Below are 24,215 nucleotides of genomic sequence, written 5' to 3' on the forward strand. Positions count from 1 at the left end.
TCTCTGATGATGGCAGGTACAATGCTATAATAGGGCTTGAATGCTCGCAATTTAAAGCCCTGCTATAGCAATTTCCTTATTTTGCTACCTTTCCGCAGATCTTCTTACTGGCGCTGGAGGAAGCAGTAAGCAATAATTCCAGGGCTGGAATGCCCTTGAGTCTGTGCAAACATACTAACCTGCATGTTTTAAGGATTTTCACCAGCTCTTCTCTAACCTTTTCACATACTGAGAAAGGTTGGAAATTTACTCCTGACAAGGGCAGAAGTAGAGGTTCTTCTAGGTTTGGGAAAAGAGTGGTTGAGGGAAAGTAAACTTGTATATGCTCAATAGATTTTTGCATGAGCAAATCTACACATGCATATTTGCTTGTGCTAACATACAGTTCACAAATATTTTTTCTAGAAGTACAATTACCTGGTCTACTTATGCAAATTCTTTTAAATTCGTGAAAGCCATTAATTCAAGGACATATACCATTTTTGCACTTCTGTGACTTACTTGAAGAACTAGGTCCCTAATTAGGTCTGGCTTTAACCAAGGTATTTTGTTTTTATTAAACTTCTATTTCTCTATCTATCGGCTGTCTTTACTGTGAGTGATAGCATTCTGCTCCTCCACAAGGAGCATATAGGCACACAAAGTACTTTTGTTTAGTGCCAGAAACTACTGTGGCAGTCAGTGGTGCAATGAAACTGGAAGGGGCACCCCCTGCAAAGAACATGGAGTGGTTCCCGCTCCGGAGTCTCTCTGGCCAGGTCCTGTTCTGAGGGGGGCCCCCTTGAGCCTTTGTAAAGCCACTGGTGACAACGTGTGCTTTTTGAGACCAAAACATTTTTTTTTGCTTAATGCCAGTGTTCGTTACAATGGTGAGGTCCTGGATGCTCCCACAACAATACAGTGTTACAAAAAGCCATTTCAAAACAAGACACGCATTGACAAAAACCAAAAGACTTGCAACAAATGTTGGATGGGTTGGATTTGCCAGTGCTTGTTTATTTTCCTCTTTCCCATAATCTTGTTAAAAATAGTTATACTGATTTTCCATTATGAATATTTTTGGAAATACTAGCCTGCATCAACACATTTTACTTGATGCTTCAAACAAATAGTACCTACAATTTCAAAGTAGCAAAATGTTTTTTTCCTACTTGCATTTTTTTCCTGAAGATTTTATTTTGAAAGCAAAGAATCATCTCACTTGCTTGCAAGCATTTGCATCTAATCAGGGAGCATTCTCGGAGCATTATACTTAGCCTCATACTGTTAAACTTTTCAATTGTGTGTACACTTTTTTTTTCTTTCTGGAATCAGTCAGTAGTGCAGTGTGACCTTAAAACGTTTATTTAGGGCGCTCACCCTAATTTTAAAGGCATTTCATTAATGAGCTATAAACTCAAAAGCTTGAGCAACAACAACATATGGACACACATATTACCTGCAGACCGTTCCGGTACCTGTAAACTGGCAGCCAAAGGGTTTGTGCTGCAGGCTGTTGGCCCTACTTGTCCCAAGGACAAAATAAAGACACAAACTTTGTCCTTGACTCTAAAAAAATATGCCCTGGGCATCGGGCTATAGGAATTCCCTGGCTTTTCTGGGGCATAACAACAAAATTATGCAACTTTCATAGCCCAAAGCAAGAGCTTATGGGATGCTACATGCTACAGCTGGACATCCTGCGGTGTGCTCTTTGTGGTAGGGGATTTAATTTTGTTTTTTCTTTGTGACTGGTGCCCCAGTTCCACTAACATCCATCATTTTCGTTGGGGGCTGTGGCGAGAAGCCTCAAAGGCCCTGTGGCCCCTGTCTGCTCCCCACACTCGCACAACTCCTGGAAAGCCAGCAGGGTAACCGGCTTTGTACTGCTCTTCTGCCCAAATGCTGTTCAGTTGCACCTGGAAGTGGTGTGAGCACCTGTCTCTGTTCTCGGTGCTCTAGTCTGCCCTGGGGGCCTCCATGCTTTCTTCTTTGGTCTTCATGGAGATAGGGAGGCCCGAAGGGTCATTTCAGGAAAAGAGGAAGGCTGCACTTTTTTTTTCCCCCTGAGGACACAAAACTTCACTACGGAGTGGCCCCATACATGCCTTCTCCTGTATTGCAGTTAGTGCTATTGGACTTTCTCCAGAGGTATTTTGAGATCTTGGAGGGGATGCTACTTGCATGCTGCCCAGACCCGGATCTCTGGGGGCACCAGACTTCTCCCTTACTTGGGTCTTGTTGAGCTAATTTAAGGTGGTGTGGGGGTAGTTCTGCTCCTGGTGGCCGGCTTGAGCCACCACAAGGGGTTTCTTGAAGCCTCCTGGCCTCTACATCTTTTTGTTTTCTTGCGGGATCTTGCTTTTTACTGTGCTCACTCCTTGCACAGGATCCCTCTCCTGTCTTTGCGCCTGGGTCCTCTCCTAGGGGCTTCCTCATCAGCAACCCAAAGGTATATTGCCCCCCCGCCTGCACTTTCCAGTTCCCAGTGCCCCCTTTGTTTACCGTGTAACAGATATTACAAATAGTTTTCACCTTGTCTGCAACAAAAAAATCAACTGAGCTATCACTTATAATTTTAACTGTGCCCTGGGAGTGCACACAGGCCACTTAAGCAAATGCAAAAAGTGTATTATTTTACCAGAACCCTGAATCTTTGACTGTACATATACCGCTACCTTAACCCCCTCAGCTATCTTACACTGCAGTCTGCATGTGACAAATAGTCAATAGTTTTACTGTCACATATTTCATTGTTGACATTTTTGTATGAGGAGTTTGTAACAAAACAAATCTATAGTTGCCCTACTCATCATAGTGCCCTGTTTGACTTCTCCCACGATTATTTCAGGCCCATGACTCCTCTTTTTCCACCACCACCTCTAGTTTGTGTGGTCACGAAGTAGATTCCTAACTTTTCTAGTCCTGCATGATAAATTTCACGGAGCAAAATCTCCTTCATTGTGGATCCCCTTCATGTTTCCATCCCCAGATTTGCTGTGTCACTCCTCCTCTCTGGTTTATTCCCGGAACTCTCCTCAACAAGCCAGGATTGCACTGGGCAGACATCCGGCGAACGTCTGTTGTTACCACAGGCGATGGGGTGCTGTAATGCATCTCCCCTTCCGCCCGCATGAGCTGATCACCTGCTTGCAACGATCAGAGGGACAGCAGTAGGCGTGTTTTTTCACGGGCATAGAGCTGGAAGCCATTCGAAAAAGCTTAAAATACCTTTGGGCTCAGCAGAATTGTGCTCTGTAATGCACGGCCGTCTAACACTGGAAGCAAGTGTGAGGCACATAAAGCAAAACTTACAAGCCGGTATTATATGACCCCAGTCCTCGCTTGGGCCTTTGAGGTTTACCATAGTCATCGCGCTCTCAGACACGAAGGCGGCTTTGAAAGGTCTTGGACTGGACATCGTGTGCGCTGGTGAGGTGAGGTGAAATGGGGATGGTGGAGTATCCTATTTCAGTTGATCTGCATGTGTTCAACCATTAATTACTTCCCCATTCATTGGTTTACAGTGGTTGACATTGTGTGCAGTGTGAATAACTTTGCTTACCTTCACAGCCCCAATTCTTGTTGGGGGCAGGACAGATGCCTAGCAGGCCTTCCTCCAGCCAAGACCCAGCGAGAGTTTGAAAATCACACGTTTTTGTGTTTTATTTTTTATAACACAAAGCCTTAGCTTCACAAAGGCCCGTGGGCATCCCATCTTCTTCCAAATCTGGTCATTTGAATAATGGCACCGAAGATTGAAGAGGTAAGATGCGTCCACGAGGCAAACAGTTTTCGTTTCTTGCATCGCAGCTGCGAGCCAGACTCGGAAAAATGTGAGCAGCAAAGTCGCAGGGTGAAATCCTAACATGGGAGTCTTTGAAATAGACTGGTTTGTTAAGTCTGCCAAACTTCTGTCTGAGTTGGGAAAAGGAGCTGGAGGGTGGTGCCTCGATGAGTGTTAATTTGCGTCAACGTTTCTGAATTGCTAGTTAAATGTCTGTAAACGAATTAGGGCAAAGTATTCGGCCTAGAGAAATGAACATTTCAGTGAAGCCAGTTGACGCAGAGTAGCGCAGTGATTTAAACTGTCATGGCTGAGGCATGTGGTGGATGGCTAGTCACAAGTTTGAAATACGCAAAGCAGTTCAGCCTTTCAGGTTATGGAATTCCGTACCATTAAATTAAATAACTGTACAAAGATAGTTATATTTATTGAAGCACCTGGCACTCCCTGACGTGGTGTCCCCTTCACTAGACAGCAGGCAACTGCCAGTGAGTAGAACCCCACTGAGCAACATTCACCATAGAGCTCGGATAACACAAGAATTCTGTTGGAACAAACCAAGAGCTAAATGAGCTCTTGCATAGATTATAACACATACCCCTCCGTTACTGAAGATGATATATAATTACAATATATGAACTAAAACGTGAACTACTGAGAACACGATTACATGTAAAGAACATTGCAAAAATGAATTTGAGTACCATAGTAACTTGAGATATGAGCATTTCCCTCAAAGAAAGGATAAACATATTAAACACCGACTAAGTTATTCAAAAAAAGATTATCTAAAGATAGCACAAGCTGAAAGATAAGTTATTCAATCTTTAACAGTAATACAAAGCCATTGTTGTAATAAAATGCATTAAAATTGTACATACTCTAATAAGGTCTCAATAAACATAATCTCGTAAATTCCTGGGCAGCCTGGCAAACCTTGTAGGTTTCGGAATTCTGCTTATTCCACTTGTTCCACCTCTTGTTCTAATGTCAACATTAGAATTGACTTACTGACTATCCTCGTCTCCGTTTCCTAAAAAGCTTGACGTGTGTGCATTAGTGTTACTTTGTTTCAACACTTCATCCATCATTAACATGTAGCCGCTGCAGCCTTCGTCCATTGTCACTATCGTCTTCACTCATACATTCCGGAGGGCCATATTTAGCCACCCTTCTCAAATTCTAGCGCTCGCCATTTGCAGCACTTACATGCCATCTGTAAATCTCCTTCACTTTGAATGGTCCTAAAAACGTCTTCATGCTTTTGCTTATGTGCCCAGATTTTATTTTGACCCAGTCGCCTGGCACAATTTTATGCTTGTCCTGTTCATTTTGGATACCAATACACCTGACAACCCTACCTTCAATTAAATTGGGTTTCCACGAGGGATTGAGTTTAGAAAGAGGTTTTCTACCCCTCATCAAAGGAAAAGGGATTTTTCCGGTAACTGTGTTTTCAGTGGCGTGATATGCCCACACAACATCCTAAATCATTCTTTCCACATTTAACCTGTTAACCTCAGCTATTAGCAGGGCTTCATTAGCCCTTTCCACAATCCCATTGGCACAAAGATTGTACAGTGATGTCTTTGTACCACATGACATTAAATAGTCCCTCATCTGAGTAGATGTCAGCTGTATTCCATTATCAGTAATCATGAAAGCAGGAAAAAACCTTCTTCTCAAAAGACCTCTTTATGGTTGCAGGGTTTGTGATTTCAGACAAAAATATTACCACCAACCGCTTAGGACCTAATTACGAGTTTGGCAGTCTTCCGACCGCCAAACTCACAGTAGTGGTCGAACCGCCGCATTTCTGGTGGTCTGACTGCCAGATTACAACCCTGGCGGTCAGACTGCCAGGAGACCGCTGCCACCGCCGGGATCACGGAACCAGACGGGGTGGCAGCGGTTGGAGTTGTGTATTTTATTTTAAAAAACAAAATAAAGATTATAGGCTGATTTATAACAAATATTCTGAAATATTTTAAATAGTATATTTTTTTAACTAGTTGGCAAAATATAAGTTTTCTTGTAGACAGCGTTTTTTTCCCCTTGAATATTGTGCCTTCTTGCAGGTTCAGTTTTCCACTCGTTACAGCTCTGCTACGGAATGTTGATTGTCCCACTTTAAATCCTCAGGAGGCGCCCTAGTCTCTACAGAATACTTCCTCTATAATAGTCAAACTCCCTTTGAAGATCCTAAAGAAGAGCAGGGTGGGCAGGACGGTGGCTTGTGCTTGATAGAGTAGGCAGCAGGAAAAGAGCTCCACGTGCCTAGGCCTCATCCTGGTACCCAGAACCCCCAAAACAGAGCTAAAATAATGCATACACAGATCCTGGAAGTGGCGCGCAAGCACTGAGAGCGTTTGGCCCAAGATGGTGGATCAGAGAACCAACTATCCTGCCTGACCCAACTAGCCTTGCCGGCCCTGTTTGTGCCCCAGAGCTGGGCACTGGGCCTCACCTTTCTCCCCTGTGAGGTGCAGAAACATGGGCTGATCGGAGTGCCGAGGTGCTGCCCTCGGGTGCCTGAGGCATGGCGGCCTGATGCACTGGACGGCCCGGAGGCCAGACGAGTACAGGCAGGGGCCTACCTGGCTTCGTTCTGGAGGTAAGAGCATGGCCTAAAGAGGAACGGCAGACAACAGCAGGCCGGGGACACGGAGTCAGAGAATAGGCCTGTGGAGGGGCGCCTATGGGAGGGGAGCGGGCGAGAGAACCAATTACCTCCTACTAGCATGGAATTCATGCTAGCCTGGGACTGTGCGGGAGACAGAGGAGCGTAGGGAAGGCAGAGCTGACTAACCGGAGACTCAGCAGAGGGCATGATGGGGGCCCTGAAGTACAGGTAACTGTAGACTCCACAATAGATACTATAAGCACACAGGAAAGCACCAGCTAGGCAGCAAAGCACCATATCAGACTGAGGCCGCTGGCCATTGGGGTGGCGTGCTCACCCTCCCCTCAGACAACTCTAGTAAGCTTATCTGGGGAACATTGGTGACTGACCCATCTGCCTGCAGGGCCTCCACCAACCTATGGGAGTCCCCGCATACTGATCCTAGCGGAGGGCACCTGCGCCACCAAGTGAGGAAGAGATCCAGGAGGCAGCTTGAGAAGGGCTGGTCCTTCCCCAGCAGGTGGTGCCCCCGCACCTCCTCTGAATGGACTAGACGCAGATCAGGAGGACCCCTCTGGTGAGAGGCGATACTCTGCCCCCTCCTCCCCACACCATTACGAGCAGGAGAGCACAGAGTGGAAAAAGTGGGGATGACTGGTGCACTCCCACAAAACCCTTGCATAAAGCTGTTTTGGTGGGCTCAGGCACTGGGGAGACAGGGGCAGCATATAAATGTCTTGGATCACTGCCAGTTTGCCTGCACATTACGAGGCCACGCCACACTCCTGGGCAAGGTGGAAAATCTGCTGTGCTGTACAGCCCCTCCTCAGGGGGCTTCCCACCACAGCAGAACATAGCAATCCTTCCTATCCACCTAGACGAGAGAACACATCCTGGGCAAGGCTGTGAGAAAGTGAGACAAAGAAGCTACAAGCTTAATGACCGAACAAACGGGGGATAATCCAATGGAAACGTGGCATGGATGTACCTCCCTGGAACCTGTCCTGGGCACCCCATGCTCCTGGAGATCCTACAGGCCATAACAACCTCCCGCCAGGCCCTCAAAAGCAAAATTGTTACCTTTGGAACGGACCTGGGACTACTCGGAGATGATGATCATCGTCGACTGGCAGAAAGGGTCGCTACAACAGAGCGAGAACGTATGGATGTCACCCCTGCGTTAGCTGCAATAAACGGAACACTCGCCACCATAGAATTGAAGATCCGTACTCTAGAGCTACGACCCAAGGACATGGAGAGCAGATCCCGCCTGAACAATATTTGCATGCTGGGATTACCGGAACGGCTCGAAGGAACCAACATGATTACCTACCTGGAGACTTGGATTAAAACGGAGCTGCAGGAGGACAACTTCTCCCCATTGTTCACTCTTGAAAGAGCCCACAGGGAACCTACACATGCGCCTGCTGTGGGAGCACACCTCCCTACCCCCAGCCAGTAATAGCCAGAGTATTCTGCGAGGACCGAGACTACATACTGGGCCAGCTGAAAAGGCAACATCCTGGTGAACAATAGTAAGGTGCACATCTACCCAGATTTCTTCCGCGAAGTTCAATACGGGAGTGCCACATTTTAAGGGGCTAAACAGAAGCTGTGGCAACTGGGACTACAATAGGGAATGCTCTTTCCGGCAAAGCTAAGGGTGGTTACTGCTGAAGGTACCTGTTTCTTCAATTTCCCGCAAGAGGTCTGGGAATGGCTAGACCTCCATTCACAGCCGGGCCCAAGTGGCGAACACAACTCGCAAAAAAAATTGCAGACCCAAGAAAGGCCCCTGCAGGAGCCTCCTCAAATTGGCCACTCCAACTCACGAAGAGGCACAGCTGGAAAGGAGACGAGTGATGGAGGTGGTGGCCTTTCAGCGGCTCTGGCACACACCCGTTGTCTCTGCTGGCTAAAGGGCCCGGAGACTACACTGACCCTGCCAGCCTTCCCAGTGATTCCGAACCTTCCAGCCTGCAGCTACCCCACGTTATGCCGGGCACATCAGATGACATTATTTGACTGCTGTGAGACCAGGGTCATTTCCCCCCCCCCCCCCCCCCCCCCTGCCCCCCCCTCCCCCACCAACCCCCGCTTCATGACAGTGTTGATACCACAACTATTGAGAGTGCTGAATGGGAGGCTTGAGGGTGAGGGCCTTCTCAGCACCTGAACTTGCCCTGATTGTTGTATAATCTCTATGAACCCTGTTGATGAAGCTTGTTTTTGCTTCATGTTTTTGATACTTAATAAAGTTAACTGAAATTAAATTTTTTACTTGATAGCAACCAAATTCGCAGAACCTTCTTCAGATAGTCATTGAATGTGAATTTGCTCTTCCTGTGTACAGTCACCCTATAAAAATGCCTTTAGCATGTTTTAAAGTGTTTTTCTCAAATAGTAGAATCTATTTTTATTTCGAGCCTCCAGTGGTGTATGTGCTGCATATGCTCTTGCTTACTTAGTGTCATTATTTATAGTAAGGGGCTTGGAAACCCGCCCATTGCTTACTATTTTTGGTCTTCAGTGTCACACTTCTTTGCTGTCTTCAACTTGGCCAGTGCAGGCCAAGCGTCACTTCCATTCCTTTCTGTGGAGCATGGACAGATAGACTGAACTCAATCAGTGCCTGTCCACTGCTTGAGCAGTGATTGAGGTACTGATTCTTCTCTTCCCTCCCTCCCTCCCCCTCCCATCCCCCTCCCATCCTCCTCCCAGCCCACACCTCCTTTGTGTTGCTTCTCTCCCCAAAAGAAAAAGATCTCTCTGATGCAGCCAGCGCTGGCTGTCATAGTGCTTTTTCAACCAACCCTTTTACCACCCTCCCTGTTTATGTTCAACCTTCCCTACCACCCCTACAGTTGTCCCTGTTCCTCATCCCCACCCTCCATAGAATTAGTTTCTAGTCTTGATAACTGTACACTCTTCACACTTAGTGATTAGTTGGGAAACCAAAAGCACATTTTTCACTAAAAGTCATTTGCACTTGTGTGGAAAAAGACACTTGCAGTTAGCGAAGGTTACATATGGGCCAGGCATCGGGTCTTTTTGGACCGGATTTAAACTTTTAGCAAAAAAAAAGAAAATCGTAATGTGCACAAACCAACTTGACCCACATGTCATTTACCCATTTTTAGGGTTGAGCTTGCAAGACACTGTTTACAAAAAAGGATTAGAGCCTGCCTGTTGCTTGCCATTTGTTGGCTTCTGTGTCCCTTTTTCTTGCTGCCTTCTAATTGGACAGCTCAGGCCAGGCTTCACTTCCTGTTTCTTCTCTGGCACGTGGACGAAACTCAGATTGATTCTTCTTAATTAGTGTTTCTCCTTGCACTCTGAATGAGGTATTTCGTTGTCCATGTTACTTCTTTCCCCTCCCATCCACCAACTCTCCATGCCTCTTCACCCCTCCCCGCCATCCTCGCTTGCACATACGCCTTTCCCCTTCTCCCATTTTTTTTATTGTTGCTTCCACTGTCATCGCCATAAACACACACACACAAACACACACACACGCTGCTGTGGAACATGTTTTAAAACGTTGACCAAGCCATTAGATCTATATAGGTGTGAAGTATTCACTTTGCCAGTGATTGGTTAGTGTTTTGTGCAGGTACTTACCCCAATCTAAGAGAGCCGATTGCAAATACCAGTGAAAGACAAATTGTGCTCATCTCCCAATGGGCACCATTGTTATAAATAAAACAAATTCAGTTTTCACCTTTTTTTTTTTTAACACTAGCCTATGGGTCGAGATTATCCCCTAAAGCTGTACCCACATAAAAGGCTAATAGACTTCAATATGTTTGTAGATAAAACGCAACTAGTGAACGGAACTTTTAACACACTTCCAATGCAGAATCGGTATTTATTGAAACATTTGTTTCGTGTTTTTTTCGTAGATCACAACACAGACTTAAACAAAAGATGGACAACAACAAACCACACTAAGTACAGACACTTCCCAGTTTCAAAAGTATGTTGCAACAGAGGCCCTTCCGTTATTAGCCGACAACCAGAAATAGTCTTGACTTCAGTTGCTTGGTTCCCTACTTCACTGACTCACTTCAGCTTACATTACAGATCAACTGAGGCATAAAAAGAGGTAAATATGCCCTTTGTGGTTCGCTTGTCAAACAACTAGGCATTGGCCAAGCCACTAAGCAAGATCTATCGGCTTTGTTAAACAGTGGGGGTGGGGGGGCATAGTTTACACCAAAAGGAAACGGGCATCCTTAGTGTTGATGCGAATAACATAAGTTATCACTCCGTCGTCGTCCGTGCTTGAAGATGTGTCCCTCCAACACGTGGATATCAGTTTTTTTCTTTCCGCGCCATCAGCTCGGATCCAGAGGTTTTGGACTACCTTTGTCTAACATTTGATTTTTTTTTTTTTAACTAAGCTCCCAGTGTGCCTAGGGGATATCCTCTTTGAGGGGCAGCCTTGTGGATTACATGACAATCAAATGTCTGTGACAAATCCCCCCTGGTTTGCTCGTGGTGCCTGGAGCTGGGCCATGACTCCACAGCTTGCCCAGACTGTTGAGTGATGAACCGCATGGAAGCCCACGAGTGTACTAAGAAGCTCCTGGTTGCCTGATACCCAACTACTCCGCCCCACTCCAGGTTCCTGTTGTGACAAAGGTCCAGGGTCCGCTCTTGCAGTTATTCCAGCCGGTCATTGTCTTACTCAATACTCTCGTCCAGTAATTCCTACAAGAAAAGAAATCCAAGAAGTCAAACTGTCTTCAATTTCACTGTGCCAGTGCAAGTCGTCGGACAAGGCGAGGAAACAGCACCACAAAAGTAGGTCCTTGTTTTATATGTCCGCAATGGAGACTGAGTCTGGATCTGCTGTACTCCTCCCAGAAGTCACAAAGCACCCCTGCCCAGCTAAAAGAATGTAATGAGGCCATGTACTTCAAATTTGGCTGTACAGATCTCTCTCTGCAATGCCTTTAGACCCCATGGGTTTGGGATGTGCTCCAATTTATTTTCACCAGTGTTTCACCCTTGATGCCAGTTAGGCTCTTTGGATCTGCTCCTGGATCCGTATCTGCTCCGATTGAGAGTTTGCAACCTTCCCCGGAGTCTGTTCCAGTGGTGTCAACCCCCGTCTTTATACGCAGCACCAATATGGAGCTGGACCGGCATCATCTGACATAGACTCCTGTGTCTGCTGTACCAAGACCGTCCGGGTCCGAGACAGTGCCTCCTTTAACTGACAGCCCTGTGGAGAATACTATTGGGGTGGATTGGAGGAACCTTATGGTTGTCCCACCCCCCTGGAAGAACCCCTGCTCAAGGATAACTGGTAAGAGGAACTAGCGGATGCCAGTGGTCTGGCCATGTCTCCGGACTCTAGCCTAGTCTCTCCTAGTGTGGTTATGGAGGAAGGGTCTTCATTTGCCATGGTGGTACGAAGGGTTGCGGAGGTCCTGAACCTTAGTCTTTACTTGGTAGAAGCCAAGGTGCTTCAACCTGGATAGCCCACATGGATCCTCTTCTCCCCTTTAATGAACCCCTCACTGATGTCCAGCCTTGAGGTCTGGGCCAAGCCCTGCACAGGCACTGATGTTCATAGGATGATTGGCCACTACTATTGCCATGTTCCTGGAGATCCAGCTTTCCTCACCTAGCACCCTCCCACAGAGAGCCTGGTCATCCAGGCCTCAATGTAAAAGTTTAACCCTGGCATGTGCTTTACCACACCAGTGGATAGAGAACCATAGATGCTGGACACCTTTGGCAAGCAGACTTTCTCTTCCTCCAGCCTTACGCCGCAGTCTTTGGTCACGGAATGCCTCTTGGGCTGGTATTCCCACACACGTAGAGACTTGGCTGTGCAAGTGCTGCCCATGATCTTGGAGGAGACCCGAGTCGTCCTGTCCTAAGATATTGCCGATGGCAGGGACACAGCAAAGTTAACAATACGATGCGGACTGGACATGACTGGTACGCTAGGTAGAGCGATTGCTTTGTCTGTGGAACTTGGTTGTTACACCTGGCTGACATCAACTGGCTTTTCAAGGGATGTCCAGGCATCGCTTATAGGCATGGCATTTGCCTGTTATGCAATAAGGCAGATTCAGCACTCCAGCACTTGGAGGACAGCAGGGTCACTGCCTGTTCGTTAGGACTCTCACCAGCCCTAGAACAGCCCCATTATTCCTATTGCCACAATAAGGGCTACTAGCTGTGTCCATTTCTACCCAGCCGCTATGGGCCGCAGACTCCCCAGTCCTTTTGTAGCTGCTGATGCAGCTCCCACAAGTCTTGTGGAACACAAGGCCAGAGAGATGCCCAGTCTGTCCCCCCAGCAGTTCACTGTGTGCCACAAGCACTTTCATTTTGCTTTACAAAGTTGATGGTAGTGGTTGCAGCCCATCTGTGGAGTTCAGGGGTTCGTCTTTCCCTACCTCAATGACTGGCTGTTGAAAGCAAGCTCACTTCAGAGTTGTCAGCCACCTTCAGACTACAGCGGACACATCTCTGCATTCGTTGACTGTAAACGTGACAGTCGCAACTGACTCCCCCCCTCAAATCCTCCCTTTCATCGGAGATATTCTGGACACCGTGTAGTTCCAAGCCTAACTGCTGGAGAGGTGAGTCCAGGATATTCAGGCTACAATTCTGATGGTACAGCCTGGATTTTGGCGAGACTGACTCTGAGGCTGGTGGGTTTCATGGCCTCCTGAAGGCTGCAGTTAAGCATGCCCGCTGGCGTATGGGGGCTCTGCAGTGGGACCAGACGCCCCTGTTCGTGCAGCATCAGGGGAATCTCTCCAACCTAATCCAAATATTGTAAGGAACTTCAAAAGACCTAAAGTAGTGGCTGACAAACTGTGCTTGGGTTAGCGGCAGGCCCTTGCCCTTGTCCACACAGATGCACCCCTTCTGGGTTGGGGGCAGCCTTCTTGGGGAGGTGGGGATTAGCAGACTCCTGTATCTCACGGAGTCTCTGCTCCATATCAGCTTGTTGGAGCTGAAAGCGATCTACCTGACACTGAAAGCCTTCCTACCTTCCATCAAGGGAAGGCTGGTTCAGATGTCCACGGACAAAACCACCGCAATGTGGTACTGTAACAAGCAGGGTAGGATGGGGTCTGGACCCTGTGTCAAGAGGCCTTTTATTTCTGGACATTGCTGGAACGTTGGGACATTTTCCTGGTCGTACAACACCTGGTGGGCTCTCTGAATACCCGGGAAGACAAACTCTGCTATCGATGCCTTGCAAATCACAAATAGCATCTCCATCCGGGGAGTCATCGCCTTAAACATTTAGTATGTAACATTTGACTATTTGATATGGTGTATCTGTCACATTTTTCATTGTGTCCCTCATGGACTACCAGTAAGGTTTTATTTGCAGGCAACTCCAGGCTACATAAAGGAATGTCCCTTCCTCCCCACAACCCCTCAAGCAGGCTGCCGTTAGGCATCTCTCCATGGCATGCAGAGTTGTACAGGAGAAGTAGAAGTGGTGTAGTAGGCATAGTTGGACCAGTCTGAACCCAGTCTTGATGGCAATTTCTCTGGGTGCCCCTAGGGACTCCTCCATTTCACCCTCTCTGAATTCCCCCACCTCTGTCTCCCATTTGACTATAAGGGCCCGCAGGGTGTCAGGGGCGTTATTTAACAGTTTTTCATATATCAAGGAGATAGCTATCCTACATAGTCGCTCTGACACAATATATTCCTCTAATGGAGAGGATTCCCCAATAGTCATGTTTTTGGTATATGTGAGGGAAGAGCATGTTTGAGCTTGATGTATTTATAACTTGATCTAGGTGCTAGCCGATATTGGCCTGTCAGTTCAGTCAACGTCAATAGTGCATCGCCCTGACATAGATATCCCAGCTTGGTGATACAGATCAGTCTCCATTTCTCAAAGCCCTACATTCTGCATACGTCCAATAGTAGGTCGCTTGACAATAGAGGGGTCATTTTGGTTAGCCGGTCCTTCCAGCCCTGAAGGGTGGTGGCCTTTCTCCATACTTGGATTACTGCTTTCGTGTGTACAGGGAGAGTTTGAGCTAGCTTGGCCCTATAGAGTGCCCCTTCGTAGCTCTCTCTACCCCATGGAAGTCTGTCCATTCATACTGCTGGTTCGTCCCAGGGCACAAAAGCCCAGTCATTAACCACCATTAACTGTGTGGCCCAGTAGTATTTTCTGATATGAGGTAGGCCGATTTATCCATTGTACATGCCTTTGATCAGTTTCTGAAGGGCTATGTGGAGATGGCTACTGCCCCAGAGTAGAAGCTTGAGGGTTGCCTTTGTTCTAAGGAAGAAGTCTTTAGGCACCAGGTAAGTGGTGTTTTGCAGTGCATATATCATGAGTGGCAGTGTCATCATTTTGAACAGCGACGCTCGTCCCAGGAGCAAGAGCGGTAAAGTTCTCCAGTGTTGTCCATCTTCCTCAGAGCACGCTAGGATGGCTCATAGGTTTTTTTTTTTGTAGAAGAAGTGTGGGTCTTTCGTGACATAGGTGCCTAGGTAGTTAAACCCATCGTCCACCATTGGTACAGGTATCCCGCAGGATCAGTTTAAGCCCATGACCTGGTGCATAAGTGATTTCTGCCAATTGATCACATATCCTTAGAAGGTGCCAAAGATAACTGGGGATTTGCATTAGTCTAGGGATAGTCAATTCTGGGGCCGTTACATTGAATAGAACATCATTCGCATATAGGGATATATGCTTCTCCCCAACTAATCCTGTGTACGAGTGGATCATTCCTGATCCATACCGCAAGGGGCTCCAAAGCCAGGGCAAAAATCAGTGGGAAGAGCAGGCACCCCTTCTCGTCCCAGATGAAGTTGAAAGGTGTGCAACCTCACCCCATTCCCCATAACTCGTGCCTCCCGGTCCCTGATATAGGAGACAGATCCAGCTCAGGAAGGAAGGACTGAATCCGAAGCACTCAAAAACCATGTGCATATAGTCCCATTTTGGGGTGTCGAAGGTCATAGAGGCGTCCATTGACAGAACCTTCGTAGATATTCTATTGTCTTGTGCACCCGCTATTACACCAATGTCAAATATTTAGTGTGGTGCCTTTGTTGAGCACAAAGCCCGATTGATCTGGGTGAATCAAGGTTATTATGACTTGTCTGAGCCTAGTTGATAATAGTTTGAGTTTGGCAAGGACTTTAACCTCAACATTTAGAAGGGATATAGGCCTACACAAACCACATCGGTCAAGGGGCTTGATATCTTTGTGAATCACTACGATTGTGGCCTTGAGTTGGTCTCTGGGAACCTCCCTGTGGCTTTGACCTCAGTCCATATGTTGAGTGGGTGAGGCACCACTGTACTTGCCAGATCCCTGTACAGCTCAATAGTTATGCAATTGGGCCCCTGCGCTTTCCCAGAGGTAAGGGAGCATATAGCCTGCACAGTCTTGCTGAGTGGAAAGTCGCTGTCTAACATTTGTTTAAGTTCTGTGGATGGTGTGGGTTTTTTTTTTTTCCCCGATGGAACTCGTGGATCTTGCGTGATTGGGAGTTGCCCCTAGCTTTATAGAGCACAGAATAATAAGTTGTGAATTCCTCTGCTATATCCTCTGCTGTAGTTCTCTGTATTATTTTTCTTTCAACTTGAGGGCATGTGCAGCTGTCCTATTCCCCCCCACCCCAACCCCCTGGTAAATTTTGTTCTAGTTATGCAATTTCGCCTTCCAGGCGGTCCATTTCAGCCCTCACCTCTTGCCTGCAATCAGGAAGTAGGCCTGGTCCCATAGCACAGTTTTGTACTCTTTCCAGACACTAATGAGCGATCCCACTGATCTAACATTGTCTGTGAAATAGTCATCTGTCACCTCTTAGTTTTGTCATGATCTTATTATCTTTCATAAACCATGGGCTGATTGGTTTCAGGCCCAAATCTTTTCTGGAATCTTCCCCCCAAGACTATTCTGGAGGTATGAGCATGGTGCATAAAGATACAGTCAAAGCATGAGGCACTGTGGTGTACTCCCGACATGAATGTATATTGTCGCTCTTCTTGGTGGTGGAGACGCCATGTGTCGACGAGGCAAAGAGCCTCCTCAAATCTTGCTAGTATAGACGTCGTCCCTATGCGTGTGACCTGGGTGAGTCTGTCTTCAGCTTCGGACATAATGGTGTCGTATTCGCCCCCCAAGACCAGCATGCCCGATGGTAGTTTCCATAGGAGTGTGCTTAAAATGGGGAAGGCGAGCTGGTGGAGACATAGAGGGAGGTATATGGACCATATGTTGGTGATGCCATTCCATGTTCCTGACTGGGCCACATATTTCCCTTGCACATCTCCATGTTGCGAGGGTCGTGTATGGTGCTGTGTTTTTGACAAGGATGCCCACTTCCCTCAAATCCGATTCATAGCCCGTGTGGGCTGTTAATGTGTAGCCGCTGTGTGGTAGGGCTCTGCAAGTGTTGCCTACTAAGTGGATCTCCTGCAATAGCACAATTTCAGTGTTTTGTCACATTAATTGTTGCATAATTATGCATCTTTTCAACTTGTGGTCTGTGCCATTAACATTTTATGACATCATCCTAAGGGTGTGCAAAGTGTTCTCATGTGCCCAAGTGCTAGGCATTCTGTGTTATAGTAGCAGCATCATATGCAGTGATCAAGTCTTTCCCATGTTTACCAGAGATCGGAAAATTGCCTGCTGTCTAAACATGTAAACCTTCCCTTAAAACATAAGCCACCTCCCTGCCACCCTGCTGAGTGTGCTTTGAACTGCCCACCATCCCCCAACCTGTCTTGTTAACATGGTACAGTAACTACTAACTGGGGTGAAGGTGGCACAGTCCATTCAGGCTCCCGCACATGTCGCCCCTGGTGAGGATAATGATAGGGGGCCCCCAACCTATAATCAGTACAAAACATAACATCAAGCAGTTCCCTTGTGTTTGGTTTAGTCGTACCCAGCCCTTGTGGAGTGATACTTACATTCAATAGCACTTCTAGGAAGTTCTCACGTCCCGTAAGTGTAGTTAATAGTATCATCCGTCTGGACAATTCTCCTTTCTGCCATCCACTGCAGGGCTCTGTTCATGGACTTGAAGTTGGCAGTATCTCCAAATTGGTCAATTTCCCCTTATCTTGTACGTCTTTTTATGGTTTGCAGGGCGCCATCCCTCTAGCCATTTGCATGCTTCGCCTGGAGTAAAAAAGTGCCAAGTCTTGCCCTCTGTGATGATATGAAGTTTGGCTGGGAAGAGCATCATGTATTTTATGTCTCTGGTACCCAGTTCCTTTTTCACCTCCACAAAGCTTTACCTTTGTTGTTCCACTTCAAGGGTTAAGTCTGGGTGGTAGAGACTGATGGTAGCATTTTCATACTGCCGAGCCAGTGTCTTTCGGGCTGCCTGTAGGATGATGTCCATATCCCTGTAATAAAAAATGCAGGCAATGATTGTTCTTGAGGGAGATCCTGGTTTGCGAAGTGGGCCTGGTTCTCTGTGAGCCTGCTCTACTAAAAGGAATTTTGATAGGCCCCGGGATTTCAGTACTTCTATAACAGGATGCTCAACGAAGAGATTGACACTAACGCCCTTTGCTTTCTCTGGGACTCCGACGAGGTGTAAGTTGTTCCTGCGTGATTGCCCTTCCATGTCTTCGTATAAGATGATTGTCTTTTTGTAAGCAAGCAACTTGTTGGTAGGTGATAGTGGTGGAATCTTTGAGTTAGGTCACCACAACCTCAGTGTCTTATACTCTGACGCTGATCTTGTTCACATCAGTCCACTACATTTCTACAACAAAGAAGTCTACTTTATGTTCCAGCATGGTTTTGATCCCATTTATTGCTTCAATTTTCTCTGAGAGTTGGTTGTGAGGCCACTGTTACCATGCCAGATGCAGTATTTTTAGGTGCTGCCTCTGAATCATGCAGGGATGCTGCTGGGACAGAACATTTCTCTATCTTGTTCATTTGAAGGCATTTTCCCCTTCTGCCACCCACCATGGGTGGGATTTGTGACTGCCACAAGGCTACCAGGGTACAGGAGTGAGGCACTAGTCGCTGCCCCTGCGAGAGGGGGGAATGGAAGGAGTTCTGCAAGGACCTATGGTGTTCTCCTCCTCCCCTCCGGGGCCTGTTGGTTTTGCACCAGAAGTGATGGTGGGGGTGGAGGCCCTCCCCCCACCAGTTATTGATGTCTCCTGGAGCTCCCAAGTGCCCCAGTCAGGGAGGTGTTGGTGGGCTAGGGGGTGGTGCACATGAGGAGCCAAGGGTGACAGTGGGCACGCCTTCCTGTTATGGAACTCGGGGCTCTCAAGAATGGGCATCCTTCCTCAAGCAGTGGGCCTTGGGGGCCTGAGTCACAGGCACTGTCTCCAGTGCGGACTATTTGGCTTACCTTGTTCCCTTTGGGTGTGGGTACTGAATTTTGAATGTCACAACGAGGGCCGCAGCAGCCTCCACACAACTGGGCCTGCCGCTAGTACGTGATCCGTGTCTTCCCCGAGTGCCTCCAGCCTCTGACTTGCTTTGTTGTAGGCCTGAGAATGATGGTTGGGGCCAAGTACGGGCCAATGCTCCCTGCACCGCACCCCCCCAACCAGATTCCTTGCTGACCCTCCCAACTTCCCTGCTTCTGCGAGCCATTTGTTTCATCCTTGGAACGTCCTTTTAGGTCCTTGGTATCTGCACAGTGGTCCAACAGCGTTCTGATGTAACTCTGCACTTCTGCTGCAGAAATGTCATAAAAAGAAACTGATGTTACTCACTGGGGTGGTGCCCATGTAAGGACTGTGTTTGTTACTTCTGGTATGGACAAAGCTGATGCAGAACTGATCGACGCTACCTACTGTCGTACAGAGGTACTGCTCAAGATTTTCCAGATCTAGTTTGATGACTTGGGAATATCCTAAGGTAAGGAATCTGTGATTAGATAGTCTTTTACAGATAAGGTGTTACCGAAGGGAAATAACCTTTTGTTCAGATACCATTGCTGAGTTACCACAATCATATCCGTCTTTACCCACAGTGTGTTACTCAGCACTAGATGTGTGCTACAAAACTGTTTGTAGGGCGAGCATGCTGTGATAATACAATTGTGATGCCTTGGTATCATAAATTGTCTCCTGCATTCTCTCACCTGCAGTTAGCTTTTTGAAATTTCAGGTTCTGCTTAGTACAAGGCATGCTAGAGACCAACAATGGCCAATAAGTCTGCCCTTATGTTGGTATAAAGTGTTTTATACAGCCATACATGACTATTCAGTCTTAATTCAAAGCAATATAAGCTTGTTCTCTGCTTGGTTTAAAATGAAAATAAAATGATTAAAAAAGATAGCGATGTAAAGAAAGGGGAGTGCAGTTGGAGCTAAAGGTTTGAAATAAGACCTTGGATGAAGAGTAGAGAGGATACTAGCTGCTGAAATGGGTTGGGGGAGAAAGCTGGTGTGAAAAGGGAGCTAAGGTGAAAAAGGATGAACTGCACTCAGATGAGGGAAAGAAAAGCTACACGATGAAATAGAGCTTCGTGTGCTCACTTGTGCACTAATAGCAAACTCATTTAGGTTTTGAAATGTTAACAGCTATGGAGCGGTAACAGAACATGTGGCATGGTCTGCACAATTGCTGAAAGCCCCTGGTCACATTATAAATTGGGCACTGCACATAGACAACAGTCCCATCCATTAAGCTATACATTATTGGATATGCTTGTTTTACTTATTAGGCATTCATAGCATATCAAAATTGTCTGTCAGTAGCATGGGTTAACTTAATAATTATGTGAGTCTGCGAAGAGTTTGGGTAAAACATTTAATGGTAATCCTGGAAAAAGCATGAGCTGTTCCATTGGTAAACAGCAAATCCCGTTTATTTAGTTAACCCCTTCGCTGCCAGGCCTTTTCCCCCTCAGGTGTCAAGCCTTTTTTTGGCAATTTAGAGCAGTTTGCGCTTAGGCCCTCATAACGTTTTGTCCACATAAGCTACCCACGCCAAATTTGCGTCCTTTTTTTCCAACATCCTAGGGATTGTAGCGGTACCCAGACTTTGCGGGTTCACCTGAAGAAGACCAAGAAATTAGCCAAAATACAGTACAACTTTCGTTTTTCCAAAAAAAATGGGAAAAAAGGTCTGCAGAAGAAGGCTTGTGTTTTTTTTCCCCCTGAAAATGGCATCAACAAAGGGTTTGCGGTGCTAAAATCACCAGCTTTCAGGAACAGAAAACCCAATTTTTTAACACAATTTTGGCATTTTACTGGGACATATACCCCATTTTTACTATTTTTTTGTGCTTTCAACCTCCTTCCAGTTAGTGACAGAAATGGGTGTAAAACCAATGCTAGATTCCAGAAAGCTAAACATTTCTGAAAAGTAGACACAATTCTGAATTCAGCAAGGGGTAATTTTTGTAGATCCTACAAGGTTTTCCTACAGAAAATAACAGCTGAACTAAAACACATATTGACATTGCAGTGAAAAAAACAGCTGTTTTTTTCAACGTTTTACTCTAACTTTTTCCGGAAATGTCAGATTTTTGAAAGCAATATACTGTTAAGTCTGCTGGACTCTTCTGGTTGCGGGGATATATAGAGCTTGTAGGTTCATCAAGAACCCTAGGTATCCAGAGCCAATAAATGAGCTGCACCTTGCAATGTGTTTTCATTCTATACCGGGTATACAGCAATTCATTTGCTGAAATATAAAGAGTGAAAAATATGTATCAAGAAAACCTTTGTATTTCCAAAATGGGCACAAGATAAGGTGTGGAGAACCAGTGGTTATTTGCAAATTTCTGAATTCCGGGGTGCCCTTACGAGCATGTGAATTACAGGGCATTTCTCAAATAGACGTCTTTTTTTTACACATGGTCTTACATTTGGAAGGAAAAAATGTAGAGAAAGACAAGAGGCAATAACACTTGTTTTGCTATTCTGCGTTTCTCCAAGTCTCCCGATACAAATGGTACCTCACTTTCGTGGGTAGGCCTAATGCTCGCGACAGGAAACACAAAATGGACACATAACATTTTTACATTGAAATCTGACGTGTTTTTTGCAAAGTGCCTAGCTGTAGATTTTGGCCCCTAGCTCAGACTGCACTTAGGGAAACCTACCAAACCTGTGCATTTTGTTAAATCTAGACACCTAGGGGAATCCAAGATGGTGTGACTTGTGGGGCTCTCACCAAGTTGTGTTACCCAGAATCCTTTGCAAACCTCAACATTTGGCAAAAAATACACTTTTTCCTCACATTACAGTGACAGAAAGTTCTGGAATTTGAGAGGAGCCACAAATTTCCTCCTACCCAGTGTTCCCCCAAGTCTCCCGATAAAAATGGTACCTCACTTGTGTGAGTAGGCCTAGTGCCCACGACAGGAAATGCCCCAAAACACAACGTGGACATATGACATTTTCCCAAAGAAATCAGAGTTGTTTTTTTTAGCAAAGTACCTAGCTGTGGATTTTTTCCTCTAGCTCAGCCTAGACCTAGGGAAACTTACCAAACCTGTGCATTTTTTTTAACTAGACACCTAAGGGAATCCAGGATGGGTGACTTGTGGGGCTCTCAGCAGATTCTGTTACCCAGAATCCTCTGCAAACCTCAAAATTTGGCAAAAAAAACACTTTATCCTCACATTTCGGTGACAGAAAGTTCTGGAATCTGAGAGGAACCACAAATTTCCTTCCACCCAGCGTTCCGCCAAGTCTCCTGATAAAATGATACCTCACTTGTGTGGGTGGCCCAGGTGCCTGCAGCAGAAAAATACCAAAACCTGTAGAGATTGAGGGGATAGCCCAGCGAGTTGATAAGCACATATTTTTCTTTTATACATCTTTAGGCTGACACTGCTTTAGGGACCCACACAAGTGAGGTATAATTTTACTTGGGAGACTGAGGGAACGCTGGGTGGTAGGTAATTTGTGCCGGAGCGGTGATCCTACAAAGAAAAGTGAGGAAAATGTTTTTTTCAGCAGATTTTGAGGTTTGCAGAGGAGTCTGGGTAAGAAAATGTTGGGGGATCCACGCAAGCCACACCTCCCTGGACTCCTTGGGGTGTCTAGTTTTATAAAATGGCTGCGTTTGGTAGGTTTCCCTAGATGACGGCCACACCTGGGACCAAAAATGTAGGTGCCCCCCTCCCCAAACACAGGCAGTTTTGTAATCTATCATTTTGTTGTCTCCATGTACTTCTGTGATGTTCCAAACACTAAAATTGTGAAAAGAAACACACTTAAGTTGTGTTAAAAAGACCCCTCACCCACCAACCAAGGTGGTGGCATGCTTCATCAACGGGGTCCCACCTGAGACACCTAGCTTGTCACGGGTGTGTTGCAACGCCTGATTACAGCAGAGCAAGTTTTGTCATTTTTACCACACATACTGGTTGGATTTGGCGCGAGGGTGAGTGATGGTTAAGTAGACCACATTTTATTAACAAGAGATTTCACAAAAATAAAATGCACTGTTAATAACAGAAAGGCCAAAAAACGGTACCAATGACTTACAGCTCTTGAGCTGTAAAGCCGTGACAAGGCACCAACCGCTTTACAGTCCATTCACACACCTTTCATACATGACATGTACAAGACCATTCATGCCGCCAGCCACGGGCCCAGCACATTATAACACTTGCATCAACAGGCAGCGCCACTCAAGGGCCCATCACTTTCATACACCCACGTGCCTGTTACAGAAATCACACCAGCTGGTGGGAGTGTGTGGACTGGTGTTTGCCTGGCACCGCCAGCCAAGCGCCACTCCACGCACACTGCCAGCCAAGCGCCATTCCACACACATCGCCAACCAAGCGCCATTCCACACACACCGCCAACCAAGCGCCACTCCATGCACACCGCCAACACTTTTTTTTGTTTTTAAACAACAAAGAAATCACTAACTAATTATAAGTACAAAACTACAAATACAAAAGCTCTAACTGAATACATGACAGTAATGCCAACAGTGAAACTCAAGATATGAAAATACAGCATGTCAGTTTACGCTCACGGTAGTTCCCAGTGATTCTTCTGGCTGTGGTAACTCCTGAAACATCCTTCAACACACAGCCCAGACTTTGAAGGACAGTCCAGGAAGTACATCCGGCTTTCCCTCCGGATACATCTTCGAGCACAAACTCTATATTTCTTAGCGGGAAAGTCTTTTTTGGGAGTGGGAGGAATCTGATCAGGAAAGTGGCGATCTTTCAATCTAGCAAAAACAACATGTGATGGACGGAATGCTGAACATTGTCAAACACTCACCCCCAGTCATAGATCTGGGTTTAATCCATCGTTCTTTTGCTCACCATGCCACCCCAGTTTGGACCCAGCCATATGCAAATCAGTCTTGACCCTGTTCCTCATGGGAACAGTCCAGACCGGACTGCCAATGGTGAGCAAAAGAACGATGGATTAAACCCAGATCTATGACTGGGGGTGAGTGTTTGACAATGTTCAGCATTCCGTCCATCACTTGTTGTTTTTGCTTTGTCGCCCTAAGTGGGAAGGGTATGCCCAGACGTGGGTCCCGTGCTTCCATGCCACTGGATTCAAGCTAGCCTGGCTGATGAGGGGTGAAACCCCGAAACCGGTCCCAGGATGCTTGTTTCCAGTCCAGGGAAGACCTGGCCTAGCGGTTCGGGCTGGACTGTTCCCATGGGGAACAGGGTCAAGACTGATTTGCATATGGCTGGGTCCAAACTGGAATGGCATGGGCAGCAAAAAAACTATGGATTTAGGCCCAGATCACTGTACTGGGGGTGAATGTTTGACAATGTTCAGCATTCCGTCCATCACTTGTTGTTTTTGATCTTTCAATCTAGCCACATCCTCCACAACTGCTACTCTAGAAACTCTTGCATGATCCACCATAA

General features: G+C 46.5%; 1 protein-coding gene across 36 annotated transcripts in view; it reads left to right on the plus strand.

The window, feature by feature from the left end:
- The window catches only part of MAP4 (microtubule associated protein 4), a 1,914,856-nt gene that overhangs the window by 397,890 nt on the left and 1,492,751 nt on the right, over positions 1 to 24,215 (plus strand). The window contains exon 1 of one of the 36 annotated variants that reach the window (XM_069210832.1): positions 3,307 to 3,416. The exons of the other annotated variants lie outside the window; for them this stretch is intronic. The gene's annotated coding sequence lies outside the window, so the exon portion shown is untranslated. Of the gene's footprint in view, positions 1 to 3,306; positions 3,417 to 24,215 lie in introns of those variants that run through there. 36 annotated transcript variants of the gene reach the window in all.

The sequence above is a fragment of the Pleurodeles waltl genome, chromosome 10, assembly GCF_031143425.1.
Source record: "Pleurodeles waltl isolate 20211129_DDA chromosome 10, aPleWal1.hap1.20221129, whole genome shotgun sequence".
Taxonomy (NCBI): domain Eukaryota; kingdom Metazoa; phylum Chordata; class Amphibia; order Caudata; family Salamandridae; genus Pleurodeles; species Pleurodeles waltl.